This window comes from Salvelinus sp. IW2-2015, linkage group LG13 (genome assembly GCF_002910315.2).
Source record: "Salvelinus sp. IW2-2015 linkage group LG13, ASM291031v2, whole genome shotgun sequence".
In the NCBI taxonomy this organism is placed as follows: Eukaryota; Metazoa; Chordata; class Actinopteri; order Salmoniformes; family Salmonidae; genus Salvelinus; species Salvelinus sp. IW2-2015.
Genome location: NC_036853.1, coordinates 16,037,805 through 16,059,192, shown reverse-complemented (window position 1 = coordinate 16,059,192; position 21,388 = coordinate 16,037,805). Strand labels below are relative to the sequence as shown.

The 21,388-nt window shown below is 43.7% G+C and overlaps 1 protein-coding gene across 1 annotated transcript in view; it reads left to right on the top strand.

Moving 5' to 3' along the window:
* The window catches only part of LOC111972197 (cytosolic carboxypeptidase 6-like), a 464,364-nt gene that overhangs the window by 105,113 nt on the left and 337,863 nt on the right, over positions 1-21,388 (top strand). The window lies entirely within an intron of this gene.

Genomic DNA, 21,388 nt, shown 5'->3' with positions numbered 1-21,388 from the left:
ACTCCTMCAGAGATATGTTCAGCAGTGTGTGACGGCAGGTTTACATGCTTAATGGTGTTGGTGTTCAGGTTATTTGAATAAATTCAACAATTATAACAGTGTTCATTTTAGCTTGCCTGGAGCCAAACAATTGCTGTTGTGATATTTTCATGAACATTACAGTTGAAACGTTTCCCTCGTTGTAGAAATGGACAGGGTAATTTGCTGAGAAATGACCTGTGTTGCCTTGTAATGTAAGCTTGGCAGTGCAATTTCGAAACACAATGACACTCTGGCACAATGTTCCCGAGCTTAATCCACTTATTATACGGACATGTGAAGCTTCGGAAATGTATTTCTATGCTAGTCAAATATCTATTTGTGTTGAAATATGCAGTCTTTTATACCTGTCGTTTTCTGTCTTCCTGTTCTTGGGTTGATCTGACACATTTACYAAAGGATTTCCATTTTAGAGAGCAACAATAAACTAAGCTTTTGYGAGAGAATATGCCACGCAGTTACATAGATTCAATGTCTTAGGCACCATAAAACATGGTACATACACATTAGGATAAATTGATTAGCTGTAATGAGAATGTGAGTTCCAAGATGGATRGATGCTTTGTGCAGGGGCCTGTATGTTTTTCTATGTTTTCTACATGTTGCGAGAGTGCTGCTTTGGCAGAAAGGGTTGTGTTTAGTGGGATTAAACCTGATTTATCTTCCTGTGGTGTCTGGCAACACAAAGCTCAKCCTAATCTGTTTACTTTCTACTGGATTCTCAATAAACCTTTTATATGAAAGCGAAAACACTGCCTGTTATCGAGTTCCAACATTGGTTTAACTAACTTGTCTCCTGCTTTTCCAGTAAAGCAGTATAGGCTAGCTGTCTATTGAACTCTTGGTGAAGTCCTTATATTCAGAAACCAGAAATATCTTCCAGTTTTTGTACTGTAGCTGTGTCTATTACAGTATCCATGTAACTGTGAAAGTGCAGTAACATTGTCATTGAATCAAAACTTAGCTTATGATCCCTCGTCCCATATAGTACCAGTCAAAAGTTTGGACACACCTACTCATTCAAGGGTTTTTCTTTATTTTTACTATTTTCTACATTGTAGAATCATAAAAACTATGAAATAACACACATGGAATTATGTAGTAACCAAAAAAGTGTTAAATTAAAATATATTTTACATTCTTCAAAGTAGCCACCTTTGGCCTAAGTCTAAATGCTAATTTAAGGCTGGAATGGCTGCAGAAGTTTGTGTTATGGACATGTTAGTATTAAAGATTCTACAAAACGTCCTCGTGCCTCCCCCTCCCCACACACACTCTTCCCCTACAGTTGTTGAAAATTAGATTCCTACAAGATGGGAATTCCAGTGAGACAAGCGGCCCACTTTAAACACTGCTGGCTTCTGCAGCCTACGTCCTCAGAGAAGTACAGTAATGAAAAAAATGGAAAGGAAAAACAGTGTAAACACATATAATCAATGGGGAATTTCTGGTGTCCTGTGGTTTTGTTGAAATAAAGCACTGYGACTGAAGTGTTTGAGGTGGGTGCTTTAGATTACGATTTTTWAAATCTTGTTAAATATCAGAGGATGACGAACCACTACCGTGTGTAAACATGTTTCCCCTATATTTATTGATAGTTGTCGACAAAAAAAGATAGATAGTCAGGGAGAATCTAAAATTTGGGGACCACATTGAGTTTGTTACAATGTTTGARTCACTCATATAGAATAATAACAMAGCATGAACCTTGGCAAAATGTGTAGAATTGCTGGAAATTWGCTTTAAAACTGCAATTTTTCTATCAGCCCCATGGCAAAATGTGCAGAATTGSAGGAAACTAGCTTTAAAACATWCARATTTTCTCTCCACCCCATGGCAAAATACGTACAATTGCAGGAAATTTGCTTTRAAACATCCACATTTTGTCTCTGCGGCCAAGAGGGGGGCCTTGAAATGTTTTGGTCGGAGACTGCTCCATTGACCAYGCCTACTACCACGCCCTCCCAACTAGGCTAACTTTGCCACCGCTGCTGAAACAAATCCTTGGGGGAACACTTRGTCATAGAGCACTGTACATTGTACAGCAAGTACCAACCCAATCAACACTACAGTAAAGTTTAACTTCTCACTCTTCCAGTCTGATGGTCTATTATGCCTGTGATCACTGTGTTGGTATGATTCCCCAGCGTAATACAGGATAAGTGAGTGTCTTGCAACAGACCTCTCGTCCCTACCGACCTTGTCATCTGTGAGCTGTTAGAGGACCCATGAGGCCTTGGGGCTCAATAATGCTACATGCTACATGCATGCTACAGATGCCAGACACTTAATTTCCTCCTGTCATCAGCAGCCTTCTACCTCATTTCTATTTCACAATCCCAGTCCTTTCAACCTCTCATCTAAAATATTCTTAAAGCCCATTTCAKCTTTTATTTTTKACATATAGGGCCAATCATACTCAAGAGTAACATTGGGATGCTCAAACAATATATTGCGAGACTATGAAAGAGTTATTTTCCACTTGTGTTTGGAGAGAGCTTGTTGATAGCCTTTTTCCCGCCTCAAATAATTTGTGCAGCTTTCAGTTAAACAATCTGGGCTGCATGAAGCTTTTTCTGGGATGCTGCTGAGGACATGGACAACTGGCTGCACTGCTCTCTGTAATCATTCTAAACTTAAAACAAAAAAAGATTGGGGATTCATTTGCACTGTCTTCTTGCATGGGTTCAATGCAGCTCAAAAACAAACCCAAAAGTTAGATTGTCATCTCCCCTGTAAATTATCCAACATAGACAAAGCAAGCCTCAAGTAACTTGGACTTCCACTGTTCTCCCAGTCGTCCATACAAATTCCCTCTAGGCGTTATCTGCACCCCAACGTCTACTGTATATCCAACACATTGAATCTGTAGCCAGTTTTTTCAATCCCAGATCGAATGGCGCATTCACACTTATGCCACATAGTAATCTCTGGCATCAGCCGTTTTACACAATATTAATCCATTTACCCTTTTCATATGAATTAGAATGCATGTGATTTGATGATTGGTGTTATTCTGGCTGCACTGTTTGACGTGACTAAGCTCGCCGGTCTACTAACCACCGGTCCTGGCAACCCATCCTTACGCTCACCTGCGCCTCAGAAGCTGTTGAGGAGCCAACTCCTAGATGGTTGGCGAACAGGGAGACCTACTTTGCCAACACCACGATCAGCTGGCGCAACTGGGGACGGCGATGGATGAGGTCCTCTGCATTCTTCAACATCTAGATCTTCCCCAAGGGGCGTCACCCCCAAAAAGCGGAGGATCCCCTACCTTTAGTCAACCCAGCGAGCCAGCACACCAGACCATTCAGCAGTCTGCCCAGGTGTGCGATGCCTGTTTGTCCMTTCCAGACAAATTTGACGGGATCCAAATGCTGTTGCTTCCTGCCCCAGTGCTCCCTCTATTTTTCCTCATCAAACGGGAGCCCCCAACACCGGGAGGTCCAAGGTTGCCACGGTTATTTCCCTGTTGCCCGGGCGGGCGATTGAATGTGCTACGGCTGTCTGGGAGAGAGGAAAGGAGGAGGTGGGTTCCTATGGAAKGTTCATGGCTCTGTTCAGAGGAGTCTTTGATCATCCACCAGAGGGCAGAGAGGGGAGTGAGCGCCTTCTCCAACTATGGCAGGAGGACCAAACCGCTGCGGAGTACACCKTCACCTATTGTACAATGGCAGCATCCAGCGGATGGAATGAGCCGGCACTCCGCACCTTATTCAGATAAAGATTGCGTGAGGAGGTCCAGACGGAGCTGGCATGCCGAGACAACACCCTCTCATTGGTCACACTCATCGCGRTGGCCATCAGTCTGGATAACCTCCAGGAGCTTCAGCACTCCCATCGCCTCCCTCTCTCCTTCGTTGACCGATCTGAGTCAGAGCCTGAACCCATGGAGGTAGGGACCACACGCCTCCCCGTGGCTGAGTGACGCCGTCGGAGACAACTGGGGTTCTGTYCCTATTGTGGCCAGGAGGGACACCAGCTTCAACGATGTCCGCTACGTTCTAAYCCGAGAGTCACTAGAGCAGAGAGACGGTCCGGTGATCATCCGTCTCCTGGGGTAAGTGTGAGTATTCCATAATCTTCACTCTCCACCAAACCCTTCTTAGTACCGATTTCACTAGCTGGCTGTCCCTSGTTTTGTTCCCACGGCTCTAGTGGACTCCAGAGCCACGGGGAGTTTTATTGACCAGGCCCTTGCCTGAACATAACATCATATCCGCTTTCCTCTCCGTTTCCGGTTCAAGCACTGGATAACCGACCACTGGGATCTGGCACAGTCACACACATCGCAGMACCACTCACCATCACCGTGGGACCCCTACACTAAGAAAGACTCCCCTTCCTTATCATCAAGGCACCTGTACACAAAGTTGTCCTATGGGCACCCGGATGCCGGAAGACCTTCTTTCCCTTACCTTGTGGTTCCACGTCGATTGAGAGTCCTTTGATTGCTCTCCAGGCTGACATCCCTGAGGTTTACYAGGATCTCCAGGAGGTTTTCTCCAAGACTCGCRCCACCTGTCTCACACCTCATCGTTGCTGGGACTGTGCCATCAACCTGCTAACAGACTCTGCGCCTCCGCGCAGCCTCATCTACCCCCTGTCGGTGGCTGAAACTAAGGCTATGGAGGAGTACATCCAGGAGGCTCTCCAAAAGGGTTTCATCTGCTCATCCACCTCCCCTGCGTTGGCTGGTTTCTTCTTCGTGGATAAGAAGACAGGGGGTCTTCATCCGTGTATTGACTACAGAGATCTCAATGCCATCAACACCAAGTACCTACTCCCATTGGTGCCAGCCGCCATTGAACAGCTCCGYGGGGCCCAGTTYTTTASAAAGCTGGACCTGTGGAGTGCCTACAATTTGATCGCCAYCCGGGTGCCTTCAGCACGGTGTCTGGGCACTACGAGTTCTTGGTGATGCCTTATGGTTTAGCCAATGCTCCGTCTGTGTTCCAGGCATTCGTGAACAAGATGTTTTGGGACATGCTTGGGCGCCAGGTGGTCRTGTATATCAACGACATCCTGATCTACTCGGCCACCTTGGAGGAACACATTGCCCACGTCCGGGTAGTCCTGGGACGCCTCCTGGAGAACCATCTGTACGTGAAAGTGGAGAAGTGCCAGTTCCATCAGGTCGCCGCCGGAAGGTAGATGCGGTCAGGTCATGGCCAGTCCCAACCACCATAAAGYGAMTACAACAGTTTTTGGGGTTTGACAACCTTTACCGCCGCTTCACCAGGAACTTCAGCTTCATCACCTCTCCTCTCACCTCTCTCCTTAAAGGTGGTCTCCGTAAATTGGCGTGGAATCCTGCAGCTGATGAGGCCTTCCACCTGCTGAAGGGGCGTTTCACCTCTGCCCCGTTGCTGAAACATCCAGACCATACGCTGCCCTTCTTGGTGGAGGTGGACGTTTCAGAAGAGGGCGTGGGGCCGATCTGTCACAATGCCAAGGTAATCCACAAAAACTGTAWSTATGTGCATACTACAAAAAAACTGTCTCCTGCAGAGAGGAACTATGACGTCGGGGCTCCTGGCGATGAAGTTGGCATTAGAGGAGTGGAGACATTGGCTGGAGGGCACTACGGACCCGTTTCTCATCCTCACCAACCATCGGAACTTGGAGTAGATATGGACAGCAAGATGCTGAACCCGCGCCAAACAAGGTGGGCCCTTTACTAGATTCAACTTCACCTTGCCATACTGCCCAGGTTCAAAGAATATCAAAGCCGATACCCTGTCCCGACTCCACGATTCAGAGAAGGTTCCTGTTCTGAGTGGCCCCATCGTACCGCCCTCCCGAATCGTTTCCCCCGTGCTCTGGGACATAGACGTGCACATCCGCCAGTCTCTGGAGAGGGAACCCGCACCGGCTACATGTCCTCCGGAGTGCACCTACGTTYCCACGGAGGTAAGGGATCGGCTTTTGACCTGGGYGCACACATCCCTTGCCTCTGGACACCCAGGTATCACCCTCACCACTCAATTCATCTCCATTAAGGACYGGTGGCCCATTTTGTTGCAGGATGYCTCCCGCTACGTCAACTCATGTTCCGTATGTGCCCAAACCAAGTCTCCCTGGAACGCACCAGCAGGGAAACTCCTTCCCCACCCTATGCCTCATCAGTCTTGGACCCATCTGTCGATTGATTTTTGTCACTGATCTTCCCCTGTCTGATGGTTTCACCACTGTTATGGTTGTTGTGGACAGATTATGGTTGTTGTGGACAGGTCCCTTCTGAACTCCAGACGTCATGGGGTCGGCTCCAGTACCTGGTGGACTGGGAGGTGTATGGTTCAGAGGAGTGGTGTTGGATTCCGGTAGATGACATTCTAGATCCCAACCACATCCGCGACTTCCACCACCTCCTCTCCGGCACTAACCATCGGTCCTGGTAACCCATCCTTACGCACACCTGGCAACCTTCATTACACACACCTGGACTTCATTACCGCCTTGATTACGTCCCCTTTATATAGCACTATATTGTTATTACCCACCAGGCAATATTGTTTATGTTGCCATGTTTAGACCCTTTTCTTGTTTTGTATTGTTCACCGTTCTTCGTCATTAAACTCACTAAGTGCACTTGCTTCCTCACTCCCTGCGTCTACGTTACACGTTGCCATTCAGTATGGCAATGGAACATTTAGATTCAGAACAAAAAGATTGAACAATTGGGTCTCATCTTTGGCAACYGAACCGATAGAACGAACGACCAGCCGGCTTGGGTAGCAACCCTAGATTTGTGTCGGGACTATATCTTGTGTAAGGATCAAAATATTAATACATTGATCAAAATAAAGTTTTTAAGGAAAACATTTCTATCATTATTTGAATATGTTGGTAACACGTTGTATCATTGTTGTACAATAATGCCCTTTTGCAGCTCGTATTTAGCATAATGAATCTGCCGCTTCACGTTTCAGCACCACAAAGCTGTCATGGAAGTTACTCCTTCTTATTGTGAGGTCAATAACTCTGATAAAAAGCCTCATCATGGGCAATGAAACTTGTTGTTTCATGGCCTTTCGAGATGCAAATATCAAAGCTGCAAGTGTGACGAATATGAACCGAGAGCTGACGGCGGCAACCCAACTGCTCGGCATCTGACCGTAAGGTGCTGCAGATGGTAGTGCGTACAGCCCAGTACATCACTGGGGCCAACCGACCTATGTACTAGGCGGTGTCAAGAAATTGTCAAGGACTCCAGTCACCCAAGTCATTGACTGTTCTCTCTGCTACCACACAGCAAGATGTACCGGAGCGCCAAGTCTATGACCAAAAGGCTCCTTAACAGCTTCTACCCCCAAGCCATAAGACTGCTGAACAATTAATCAAATGGCCAMCTGGACTATTTACATTGATACCCTCCCCCTCCACTCCATTTGTATTTTACACTTCTGCTATGCACTGCTATGCATTATCTATGCATAGTAACTTTACCCATACCTACTGTACATGTACAAATTACATCGACTAACCTGTACCCCCCGCACATTGACTCGGTACCGGTACCCTCTGTATATAGCCTCATTATTGTTATTTTATTGTGTTACTTTTTAGTTTAGTTTATAAATATTTTCTTAACTCTTTCTTGAACTGCATTGTTGGTTAAGGGCTTGTAAGTAAGCATTTCACGGTACGGTTTACACCTGTTGTATTCAGCGCATGTGACAAATAAATATGATTTGATTAGATTTGGGTACTGTGACATATACAGTAGGCTAGTGTATAAGTAAAGTACCAAATCCCCTTGATAGGGGAGGCGCATGCAAACAGATGTAGAACGTTAGCTAGGATAGGGTGAAATAAATTATATAGGAAAACCTTCAAAACAGTGAATGTAAACCAGGGAAAAAACACTACMCTCCCTGTGCCCAATAAAAATCCACACAACACTCCCCAATGCCCCCAAAAACACCCCCCCCCCCCCTCCCATATTTTGGACCTCCCCTCCCCCAGTAATTTTTGAACGGTCCCCTGGAAGAACAAACATATAACAATAATGAGGAATAGTTTTCATCTGTCTATAACTTCACCTCTGAAGACAATAGGCTGAACATAGTGTGAGTGTACTCTTATTTCTTAGGAGAAAAATAGACCATGATGATAACAGAGGAGAAAAGTGGAGCAGAAATTAGATTGAGTCGACTGCAATAGTCCATTGCAAGTGTGGCAGGGGTCACAGTCAATTTCAGAAGGAGCATTCCTTCTGTATTTGAGTCTAGAGACTAGAGACTTTTCTGCTCTCAATCATCAAATCCCTTTCTTAGAGCAGAGTCCCAACTGTACTCTTTTTTAAGGGGTTGTATAAGGAACACACAGACTGTAAATTAGTTATTAATATTCAGGACCCTGCTAAATATTTTTTTTGTACTTGACCAGAACTTCACTGGACAATAGTGTATTACTGTGTGTGTGTGTGTGTGTGTGTGTGTGTGTGTGTGTGTATGTGTGTGCATGCGTGCGAACAGGACCAGTCAAATGTTTGACCACGCCTACTCATTCAAGACTTTTTCTTTATTTTTAGTATTTTCTATATTGTAGAATAATAGTGAAAACTATGAAATAACACATGTAGTAACCAAAAGTGTGTGAAAGACTGAAGAGTTGAGGGCTCTCTTCATGTTTACACGGTCACTGTGCCCCGCGCCCCCAACTCTGCCCTGCACTCACCCTATCCGCATTGCTATTCATTGTGACAGCTGTCTTTTTTCTGCTGCACTGAGACAGACACCACTGTCTTAGTTACCGTGAGCCTGAGGACTCCCCCACCAGCCATCAATTTGAAAGCCTCATTAATTTCCCTCCTCAGGGTCTGTTTAGCACTCTCCTTGATGAACCGGCAGCCACCACCAGTCTTAACCTTTCCGCTCGCTTTGTTAGCTTACCACTGCACGGCTAGTAGTCTGTTGGGTATGTACGTTTTCAAAATGCTTAGTTTGTAGACATAATAGTTGATGCATTGTTCCTGTCTTGATTTCATGCACTAGACTGGATGTGGTATGAAGTCTTGGTATGACACTGCCAACATGCTATTAGCGTGTCTTTTCTTGAAATGCCCATGACTGTTCCTCTTTGGCTCCCTCAGTATTATGGAGACCAATATGAAGGCTGTGCTAATTGACATGAGTAGAGTTGACATCCCGGGCAACGCAGCACAGGTTTATTCTCGACTGGGACACAGCAGCCCATCATTGCCAGTTATTAAGCACCTTGTGCTTGGCTGCACTCACTCAGTGGAATAGAGGCAGTGGTGGAAAGAAACCCATGTTTCTGGTGGCGGAGTGGCAGAGGTAATGCACCAGGCTGAATTAGCCTCCCCATTCACTTCCAAATAGGTCAGGCCAGCACTCTAGTCCACACAGCTCTTCAGTGGGGCCAATGTGTGGTCTGTCTTCCCAGTCATTTAATTTGATAAGCTCTATTGGTTAACATCATGATGATGTCAATAATATTTATTCACTTCAGTACATAGGTATAGAAGTGAACGGTAAAACACATTTTACAAATTTTATATCGAACACACTCCAACTGCCATTCAGGTTTTATATGTATCAATATTTAATGTTTGGTTCATAAACCACCTAATTTACCTKCTAATCCAGACATAGTCAATGATTGGGAGAAAGGTCATGATGCTCACAGGTGAAAGCTGGGCTTCCTCTGCCTTTTTGGATCCTGTTTCCCGGATGATAAAGCGTGGTCTGCTCAGTGTTGTGAAATTTGGCCTGAAATGGTGCTTACCCTTGGAATCACACATCCATCAATTCCAGCCATCATCCAATCAGACTCCAAATGAGAGCTGTTCTGCCTTTGATGGAGTGTTCCTCTTACTGAGGTTAGCAGGTGTGACTCTACCCACACCCCGTGTATTCATATTCAATTACAGATGCACGTGCCATCACACATGTTTGTTCTCATTCGATAGGCTATCATATTTTGGATATTCTCTATAGCAACTGAACAGGAAGGACTTTGTTCTCTTTGTTTGTGTTGTTACTGAAACTTTGGTGAAAAGGTGCTTGTCAATCACATAACAGATCAAGGCACACTTACAGTGCCTCGCAAAAGTATTCAGACCATTTTAATTTCTTCAAATGTTATTGTGTTACAAAGTGGGATAAAAATTGTTTTAATTGTCTTTTTTTGTCAGCAATCTATGCAAAATACTCATGTCAAAGTAGAAGTTTATTTTTTTAAAGACAAATAAAAAATGCATAACTAAAGTGCACTGAGTGTACAAAACATTAAGAACACAGCAAAGGAATAAACGTTTTGKCTTAAAGCCTTATATATGGGGCAAATCCATCACATCACAGAGTAACTGCATTCTTATTTTCAAGCATGGTGGTAGCTGCATCACAGTATGGGTATGCTTGACAGCAGCAAATACTGGGAAGTTTTTCAGGATAAAAAGAAACAGAATGGAGCTAAGCACAGACAAAATATTAATATTAATGTGGGTCGAGCACTATCTTTAGGGCACCCCCAAGAGTCAATGTTTAATTCAACCCCTGCTTTATAGGTATCCTTCCCCTTAAGGGGCAGCTAGGATGGTTGTAGGTTTTTGGAGAATTAGATTTGCAGATATACATAGAAACTGAGTAGCCACTGTGAAATGGAGTACATTACGTTTAGCTCCTAACCAGTCAGGGAATACAGAGAAACAGTGGTTAAGCACACTTTTGAGTGAGACTTCCAAGAGTTGTGTAACTTCCTCTGCTTTACTTACAGTCTGCCTCAATGGGGAGAAATGATTGCACACATGTACTTGGAGATACAGTATAGTGTTTAGCCTACGGATTGTAGAGTATGAACAACTACGTTTTAAACAGACAGTCGACTTGGCTGGCTCCTACCTTTGATGCTATTTCAAGTGCTGTCAATCAGACTTCATGTCTTGCATGGCTGAAAGAGGAAGGACAGTTGAGCAGATCCTTCCTTGGTCTACGACTCTGATGAAGGCAATGAGTGCCAACACATATCAGCAGAGGAATAGCTCCAGTGAGTTTATCCTCTTTTCATTATGGTTTAACAGCTTTTCTTTGACTTTCCTTATCTCAGAAGAAAACACACTGATAGAGGTCTCAATGATCTAAACATTTACCGATGCCATCCATCCTTACATTTAATACAGTAAGGATTTGTTGATATGTGCAGTGGACAGGTAGGTAGGACTAACTTTGAAGAATTAAAACAATCCCTGTGTTAGAAAAGTATTCTGGATGCTTTGAATTATWCAGAGGTAATGTATTTGGCGACAATGTACCATCCTTAAAGCTATTTTATCACAGTGTGTTACCTAGGTATAAATAGGCATTCAGCATCTCATGTCTAGGCAAGAGTAATGATGTCACATTCTTTCTTCATTACCAGGATCCAGCAGTCTTGGCAGTATATCATTGGTATTGTGACTCGGGATCGATCTGCCCGTCTAATTATTATTGTTGTTGATGTTAGGAAGAGGAAATGTGTCTCCTATAGTGCAGCTCTCTGCCTGACATTTCCACCTGCCTAATCTACCTCTCTGCCACAATGAGTTTGCAGTCTATGCAACAACTTTGAAGTGGATTGAGATTAATATAAAAATGGCACAACCACCAAAGAATAGGCCTTTTGCTTTCATTCCTCAAATGTTTTCTCTGTCACTTTTTTCCTCCCCTGCAGTAGAGGAAATTTCCTCTGCTTAGCTGTCAATCTGACTCATAATGTACTTATGTTATTGTATGGGGGAGACCAGTTCTAAAACTCTCAAGTTTTACTTAACTTTTTATGTTGTATTATAATGTTGTGCAGTGTGTGTGTACAAAACATTATGAACATCTGCTCTTTCCATGACATAGACTGATCAAGTGAATCTGAATATTGATCCACTTCAGTCTAGATGAAGGGGAGGAGACAGGTTAAAGAAGGATTTTTAAGCCTTGAGACAATTGAGACATGGATTGTGTATGTGTGTTATCAGAGAGTGAATGGTCAAGACAAAACATTTAACTGCCTTTGAACAGGAATAATATTAGACAGGGGTTGGAACTGAAATTATTTTCCAATCGTTTTGTTTTTAACAGAACCATAATTTGTTTTGTTCTGCTGTTCCAACCAGCAACATAAAGTTTTGAACCGGTTCTAACTCAAAGAAAGTGACAGTTTATATGGTTCCTTTCTGTTCTTTTATAAACTTCTGAAATCAACATTTTGCTTGACATTTAGCTCAATATTAAATTACTTCACCAATGGATAGCAGCTTGCTATGGAGCGGGCATGCTTTTTACATGCATTGGACTGACAAGTGTAGTCTATGGTGCGACTGAAATGTTGCGGGTAAGGAGAGGGCTGGGCATGAAGCACTGGGCATCTTGCTGTTATGACATGCATTATCTGAATTAGGCCCACAGAATTATACCTACAGAGGAGAGGCTTCTATGAAGGAGCTTTGAATGTATTTGAACTTCAGAGAGTTGGCTTAACTAGCTAACTTTGGACCAGAGCTAGACATTGATCGTCACACAAAATGCCACCTAGAGTTTTCAAGAGCTAGACCAGAGCTAGCTAGCAAGCTTRTGTGTGCAGAGTGACACCAGAATTAAAATAAAAGCACGGCTTACGTTTTTGTAGTTAGTAAATCCAATGTGAAACGTAATAACTGTAGTATCCTTTTAACTAGCATTGAAAAAGTTAATCCATTGTTCTCTAGTTAAAAATATCTCCCTAATTTCTGAATCATACCTGTAACATCATTAGCTACAGCAGACTATGCATGCTTCAGAGGGAGGAGCAGGTAGCCTACACATACTGGCAAAGATTTAAAGCTGGCAGGCAGGCAGACACTGGAATAAGTTTCTGAGTGACAGTGAGTGCTTTGCATAGGCTCTTTGTAGATTTTTTGGGGGGACTGGAAGAAAATGCCCGGAACGTAAAATAACGTTATTAACCGGTTCCCATGCTTTTAAAATAATGGTTCTGTTTCGGAACAGTATAGATCACTTTCGTTCTCGGTTCTGGATCTTTTGTAATTATTTTGCGGTTTTCGGTTTTGTTCTCTAAATGGGTTCCAACCCCTGGTAGTAGGTGCCTAGCACACTGGTTTGTGTCAAGAACTGCAACGCTGCTGGGTTTTCCATTTGTATCAAGAATGGTTCACCACCCAAAGGACATCCAGCCAAATTGACACAACTGTGGGAAGCATTGAAGTCAACATGGGTCAGCATCCCTGTGGAATGCTTTTGACACCTTGTAGATCAAACCGGCACCTACTACGTACCATACCCCGTTCAAAGGCACTTAMACATGTTGTCTTGTCCATTCACCCTCAGATTTGCACACATAGACAATCCATGTCTCAATTGTAGCAAGGCTTACTTTAAACTGTCTCTTCCCCTTAATTTACACTAATTGAAGTGGATTTAACATCAATAAGGGATCATAGCTTTCATCTGGATTCAGAGCTCGTACTGTTAGGTGACCTAAACTGGGACATGCTTAACACCCCGGCCGTCCTACAATCTAAGCTAGATGCCCTCAATATCACACAAATTATCAATGAACTTACCAGGTACAACCCCAAATCCATAAACACGGGCACCCTCATAGATATCATCCTAACCAACCTGCCCTCCAAATACACCTCTGCTGTCTTCAACCAGGATCTCAGCGATCACTGCCTCATTCCCTGCATCCGTAATGGGTCTGCGGTCAAACGACCACCCCTCATCACTGTCAAATGCTCCCTAAAACACTTCAGCGAGCAGGCCTTTCTAATCGACGGCAGGGATCCTGGAATGATATTGACCTCATTCCGTCAGTAGAGGATGCCTGGTAATTCTTTAAAATGCTTTCCTCACCATCTTAAATAAGCATGCCCCATTCAAAACATTTAGAACCAGGAACAGACATAGCCCTTGGTTCACTCCAGACCTGACTGACCTCGACCAGCTCAAAACATTCTGTGGCGTACTGAATTAGTATCGAATAGCCCCCGCGATATGCAACCCTTCAGGGAAGTTAGGAACCAATATACACAGGCAGTTAGGAAAGCAAGGCTAGCTTTTTCAAACAGAAATTTGCATCCTGTAGCACAAACTCCAAAAAGTTCTGGGACAATAAGAGCACTCTCCCAGCTGCCCACTGCACTGAGGCTAGGAAACACTGTCACCACCAATAAATTCCTCGATAATTGAGAATATCAATAAGCTTTTTTCTACGGCTGGCCATGCTTTCCACCTAGCTACCCCTACACTGGTCAACAGCCCTACACCCCCACAGCAACTTGCCCAATCCTCCCCATTTCTCCTTCACCAAAATCCAGATAGCTGATGTTCTGAAATTAACAAACAGATCACCGACCATTTTGAATCCACCGTACCTTCTCCACTACGCAATCTGGTTTACGAGCTGGTCATGGGTGCACCTCAGCCACGCTCAAGGTCCTAAACGATAGATATCATAACCGCCATCGATAAGAGACAATACTGTGCGGCTTTCGACTCTGTCAATCACCACATTCTTATCGGCAGACTCAACAGCCTTGGTTTCTCAAATGACTGCCTCGCCTGGTTCACCAACTACTTCTCAGACAGAGTTCAGTGTGTCAAATCGGAGGGCCTGTTGTCCGGACTCTGGCAGTCTCTATGGGGATGCCACAGGGTCAATTCTCGAGCCGACTCTTTTCTCTGTATACATCAATGATGTGCTCTTGCTGCTGGTGATTCTCTGATCCACCTCTACGCGACGACACGATTCTGTATACTTCTGGCCTTCTTTGGACACAGTGCTAACTAACCTCCAGACGAGCTTCAATGCCATACAACTCTCCTTCCGTGGCCTCCAACTGCTCTTAAATGCAAGTAAAACTAAATGCATGCTCTTCAAACGATCACTGCCCTCACCTGCCCGCCCGTCCAGCATCACTACTCTGGACGGTTCTGACTTAGAATATGTGGACAATACAAATACCTAGGTGTCTGGTTAGATGTAAACTCTCCTTCCAGACACACATTAAGCATCTCCAATCCAAAATTAAATCTAGAATTGGCTTCCTATTTCGCAAAAAGCCTCCTTCACTCACGCTGCCAAACATACCCTCGTAAAAACTGACTATTCTACCGATCCTTGACTTCAGCGATGTCATTTACAAAATAGCCTCCAACACTCTACTCAGCAAATTGGATGCAGTCTATTACAGTGCCATCCGTTTTTGTCACCAAAGCCCCATATACTACCACCACTGCAACCTGTATGCTCTCGTTGGCTGGTCCTCGCTTCATATCCGTTGCCAAACCCACTGGCTCCAGGTCATCTATAAGTGTTTGCTAGGTAAAGCCCCGCCTTATCTCAGCTCACTGGTCACCATAGCAGCACCCACCCGTAGCACGCGCTCCAGCAGGTATATAAAGCCATCACCCCCTTTGGCCTTCTTTCCTTCCAGTTCTCTGCTGCCAATGGCTGGAACRAATTGCAAAAATCACTGAAGCTGGAGACTCATATCTCCCTCTCTAACTTTAAGCACCAGCTGTCAGAGCAGCTCACAGATCACTGCACCTGTACAYAGMCCATCTGTAAATAATCCATCCAACTACCTCATCCCCATACTGTTATTTTATATTTTATTACATCAATTGATAAAACAGGACAATGTTTGCAAAATATTACACATGCAAGCTAATGGTTACAGAAATCAGGAATGCAGACAGGCTAGGTCATTATATCTATATGAGTAAATAAAAAATAAAGTTATTATGAAATATATTTTTTCTCAATTATATGTATTGCTAAAGGTTTAAAGAAATACAGGCAGGCACCACATTATTACAAGACAAAACACCTCACACTGTCAAGCCTGATGGTCTTGTAAGTATAAAAACAAAACAGCTTTCATCTAAGCCTAATAAAAATGGGATAATGTGTTGGTGTGGTGTGCAAAGAATCCAATACTTTACCTTGTATGTGGTACTGATCATATTAAGAGTATGAATTAGGCAGTTTGAGAAGGTTTGAATCTTTAGCAAGTACAATAGACCAACATACACTACATGAAGAAAAGTATGTGGACACATGCTTGAACATCTCATTCCAAAATAATGGCATTAATATGGAGTTGGTCTCCCCTTTGCTGCTGTAACAGCCTCCACTGTTCTGCGAAGGCTTTCCACTAGATGTTGGAACCTTGCTGCGGGGACTTCCTTCCATTCAGCCACAAGAGCATTAGTGAGGTCGGGCACTGATGATGGGCGATTAGGCCTCGCTCACAGTCGGCATTCCAATTCGTCCCAAAGGTGTTTGATTGGGTTGAGGTCAGGGCTCTGTGCAAGCCAGTCAAGTTCTTCCAAACTGATCTTGACAAAACATTTCTGTATAGACCTCATTTTGTGCACAGGGGCATTGTCCTGCTGAAACAGGAAAGTGCTCTCCCCAAACTGTTGCCACAAAGTTGGAAGCACAGAATTGTCTAGAATGTCATTGTATGCTGTAACTTTAAGATTTCCTTCCACAAGAACCTAGGGGCCAAGCCCAAACCATCAATAACAGCACTTGGCATTCCCGTTCTTTGAGCTTGTGTGGCCTCCCACTTTGCGGATGAGCCGTTTTTGCTCCTAGACATTTCCACTTCACAATAACAGCACTTACAGTTGACCGGGGCAGCTCTAGAAGGGCAGAAATTTGACGAACTGTCTTGTTGTAAAGGTGGCATCCTATGACGGTGCCACATTGAAAGTCACTGAGCTCTTCAGTAAAGCCAGTCTACTGCCAATGTTTGTCTATGGAGATTTTATGGCTGTGTGCTCGATTTTATACACCTGTTAGCAACGGGTGTGGCTGAAATAGCCGAATCCACTAATTTGATGGGGAGTCCACATACTTTTGTATATACAGTGCATTCGGAAAGTATTCAGACCTCTTGACTTTTTCCACATTTTGTTACGTTACAACCTCATTCTAAAATGGTTTCAATTAATTGTTCTCCTCATCAATCTATRCACAATACCCCATAATGACAAAGCGGGAACAGGTTTTTTGAAATACTTTATTTACATAAGTATTCAGACCCTTTGCTATGAGACTCGAAATTGAGCTCAGGTGCATCCTGTTTCCATTGAGTTTCCTTGAGATATTTCTACAACTTGATTGGAGTCCACATGTGGTAAATTCAATTGATTAGACATAATTTGGAAAGGCACACATCTGTCTATATACGGTCCCACAGCTGCATGTCTGAGCAAAAACCAAGCCATGAGGTTGAAGGAATTGCCTGTAGAGCTCCGAGACAAGATTGTGTCGAGGCACAGATCTGCAGCATTGAATGTCCCCAAGAACACAGTGGCCTCCATCATTCTTAAATGGAAGAAGTTTGGAACCACCAAGACTCTACCTAGACCTGGCCGCCCGGCTAAACTGAGCACTTGGGGGAGAAGGGCATTGKTCAGGGAGCTGACCGAGGACCCGATGGTCACTCTSACAGAGCTCCAGAGTTCCTCTGTGGAGATGGAAAAATCTTCCAGAAGGATAACCATCTCTGCAGCACTCCACCAATCAGGCCTTTATGGTAGAGTGGCCAGACGGAAGCCACTCCTCAGTAAAAGGCACATGACAGCCCGCTTGTTGTTTACCAAAAGGCACCTAAAGTACTCTCAGACCATGAGAAACAAGATTCTTTGGTCTGAGGAAACCAAGATTGAACGCTTTGGCCCGAATGTCAAGCGTCACATCTGGAGGAAACCTGGCACCATCCCTACGGTGATGCATGGTGGTGGCAGCATCATGCTGTGGGGATGTTTTTCAGCAGCAGGGACTGGGAGACTAGTCAGGATTGAGGGAAAGATGAACGGAGCAAAGTACAGAGAGATCCTAGATGAAAACCTGCTTCAGAGCGCTCAGGACCTCAGACTTGGTTGAAGGTTCACCTTCCAACAGAACAACGACCCTAAGCACACAGTCATGACAACGTAGGAGTGGCTTCGGGACAAGTCTCTGAATGTCCTTGAGTCGCCCAGCCAGAGCCCGGACTTGAACCTATCAAACATCTCTGGAGAGATCTGAAACTAGCTGTGCAGCGATGCTCCCCATCCAACACCATCATTAAGTTTGTCGATGACACAACAGGGGTAGGCCTGATCACCTACAACGATGAGACAGCTTAAAGGGAGGAGGTTAGAGACCAAGCCGTGTGGTGCCAGGACAACAACCTCTCCCTCAACGGGATCAAGACAAAGGAGATGATTGTGGACTACAAGAAAAAGATGGCCGAGCACGCCCCCGTTCTCATCWACAGGGCTGCAGTGGAGCAGGTTGAGAGCTTTAAGTTCCTTGGTGTCCACATCACCAAAAAACGAACATGGGCCAAGCACACCAAGACAGTCGTGAAGARGGCACGACAAAACCTATTCCCCCTCAGGAGTCTGAAAATATTTGGCAAGGGTCCTTAAGATCCTCAAAAGGTTCTACAGCTGCACCATCGAGAGCATCCTGACTGGTTGCATCACTTCCTGGTATGGCAACTGCTCGCCCTCTGACCGCAAGGCACTACAGAGGGTAGTGTGAACGGCCCAGTACATCACTGGGGCCAAGCTTCCTGCCATCCAGTACCTCTATACCAGGCAGTGTCAGAGGAAGGCCCTAAAAGTTGTCAAAGACTCCAGCCACCCTAGTCCTAGACTGTTCTCTCTGCTACCGCACGGCAAACGGTACCGGAGCGCCAAGTCTAGTTCCAAGAGGCTTTTAAACTGCTTCTACCCCCAAGCCATAAGACTCCTGAACACCTAATCAAATGGCTACCCATACTATTTGCATTGCCTCCCTCTCCCCTCTTTTACACCGCTGCTACTCTCTGTTGTTATCATCTATGCATAGTCACTTTAATGACTCTACCTTCATGTACATATTACCTCAACTACTCAACTAACCGATGCYCCCGCACATTGAGTCTGTACCGGTACCCCTGTATATAGTCTTGCTATTGTTATTTTACTGCTGCTCTTTAATTACTTGTTACTTTTATTTCTTATTCTTATCTGTATTTTTTTAACTGCATTGTTGGTTAGGGGCTCATAAGTAAGCATTTCACTGTAAGGTCTACACCTGTTGTATTCGGCGCTTGTGACTAATAAAATTTGAGTTGATTTTATTTGAACCTGACAGACCATGAGAGGATCTGCAGAGAAGAATGGAAGAATTTCCCCAAATACGGGTGTGCCAAGCTTGCCAAAGGTGCTTCAACAAAGTACTGAGTAGTGTCTGAATACTTATGTAAATGTGATATTTCATTTTTGTATATATTTTTTTGCAAACATTTCTGAAAATCTGTTTTTGCTTGTCATTATGGGGTATTTTGTGTAGATTGATGAGGGGAGAAAMCCCCAATTTAATCMATTTTAGAACAAGGCTGTAACGTAACAAAATGTGGAGAAAGTCAAGGGGTCTGAATACTGTAGCAGGTCAAAGYTGTGTGCTGGAAAACCTTGGTAGAGCATGGGTGGAGTAGGCATTGTGGTGCTGGAAAACCTTGGTAGAGCATGGGTGGAGTAGGCATTGTGGTGCTCATTTGAATTTCCTTTATTTTTCAGACCAATGCCTACTTCTCACTTAAAACAATTGTTTTAGTTTTTAATTGTCTCATGTTCAGGAGTTAAGCATGGCCAGAAGACTTATCTAAATTGAGTATCTGTCTTGTTTTTGGTATTAATGAGACTGACACAGTGAACATGGGGGGGTCCTTTTTATAATTGACGTCTCTTTTCTTTGAAAGGGTGACAGATGACAAAAAATTGTGAAATCACTTGACAATCTTATGCAGGAATATTTCACAATAACGACGCATAGATAAAGAAAACAGCATGTGCCTTTGATTAAAGTCATTGAAATTTCAGCTCAGGCTCCATTTCTTGGAATGGGTTTCTCACAATAAAGAGTGGCACCTAACGCATTTCTTTGAAAAGCTAAATGTGTTGGTGGTCRACAATTATTTTAAACATTGAAATAAACATTTTGTTTGTGGCGTGAACTAACTGTTAATACAATTAAGCAGATCCCTCTGGGTTTCATAGACATTGCTAATTTATTATTTATCTTATAGCTCTATTTATAATATATTTGTATGGATTTACTACTGCAAATGCTTTAGTTAGTTCTATGCATTTGTTGGTGTTCCTTTGAAAAATAAAGCCCCCAGAGTTGATGCCCTTTTGAAATATGACTGCTGTGTCTAATTTGGAATTGTACCTAGTTGTGCTTATATTTGGCAAATGGCAGTTCTACTATTTCAACCCAGCACCTCTGCTAATGCCCAATGACATTGCATGACAAATAATGCCTTCAATATGGTTTTGCTGGCTTTTCATTTCAGAGGTACGATAGCACTGCCAAAATGGTTATTGAATTGTGTTCTTTTAATTTTGTGTTTTGATAATGTCTTCTTTCGGAGGAAATTAAAGTTTGGGAGGTGGGAGAGCAATTGAGATATGAGAACAATGGCCTTACCATGTCATGTGAGGGTGGTATTATTAGGCTACAGTATATAGTGCCTTCAGAAAGTATTCACACCCCTTGAATTTTTCCAAATTTTGTTGTRTTACAAAGTGGAATTAAAATGGATTTAATTGTCATTTTTTTGTCAATGATCTACACAAATACTCTGTAATGTCAAAGTGAGAATTATTTTTGTTGAAAAAAATGATGGTAAATAAAACACTAATATTGTCACACCCTGATCTGTTTCACCTGTCTTTTTGCTTGTCTCCACCCCTCTCCAGGTGTCGCCAATCTTCCCCATTATCCACAGTGCATTTATACCTGTGTTCTCTGTTTGTCTGTTGCCAGTTCGTCTTGTCTCGTCAAGCCTACCAGCATGTTTTTACCGTGCTCCTGTTTTTCCTAGTCTCTGTTTTCTAGCCCTCCCACTTCTGACCTTTTCTGCCTGTCCTGACACTGAGCCCGCCTGCCTGACCATTCAGACTGCCCTGACACTGAGCCCGCCTGCCTGACCATTCAGACTGCCCTGACATTGAGCCTGCCTGCCGCCCTGTACCTTTCGGACTCTGACCTGGTTAATGAACTTCTGCCCATCCTCGACATGCCTATTGTCTGCCCCTTATATTTTAATAAATATCAGAGACTCGAACCATCTGCCTCCTGTATCTGTAACACCTTGTGTCGTTATAAATATATTTTGATTAGATAATTATTTATCCCCCTGAGTCAATTCACGTTAGAATCACCTTTGGCAGTGATTACAGCTGTGAGTCTTTCTGGGTAAGACTCTTTTAAGAGCTTTGCAAACCTGGTTTRTACAATATTTGCCCGTTATTATTTTTTTAATTATTCGAGCCTGGTCAAATTTGTTGTTGATCAT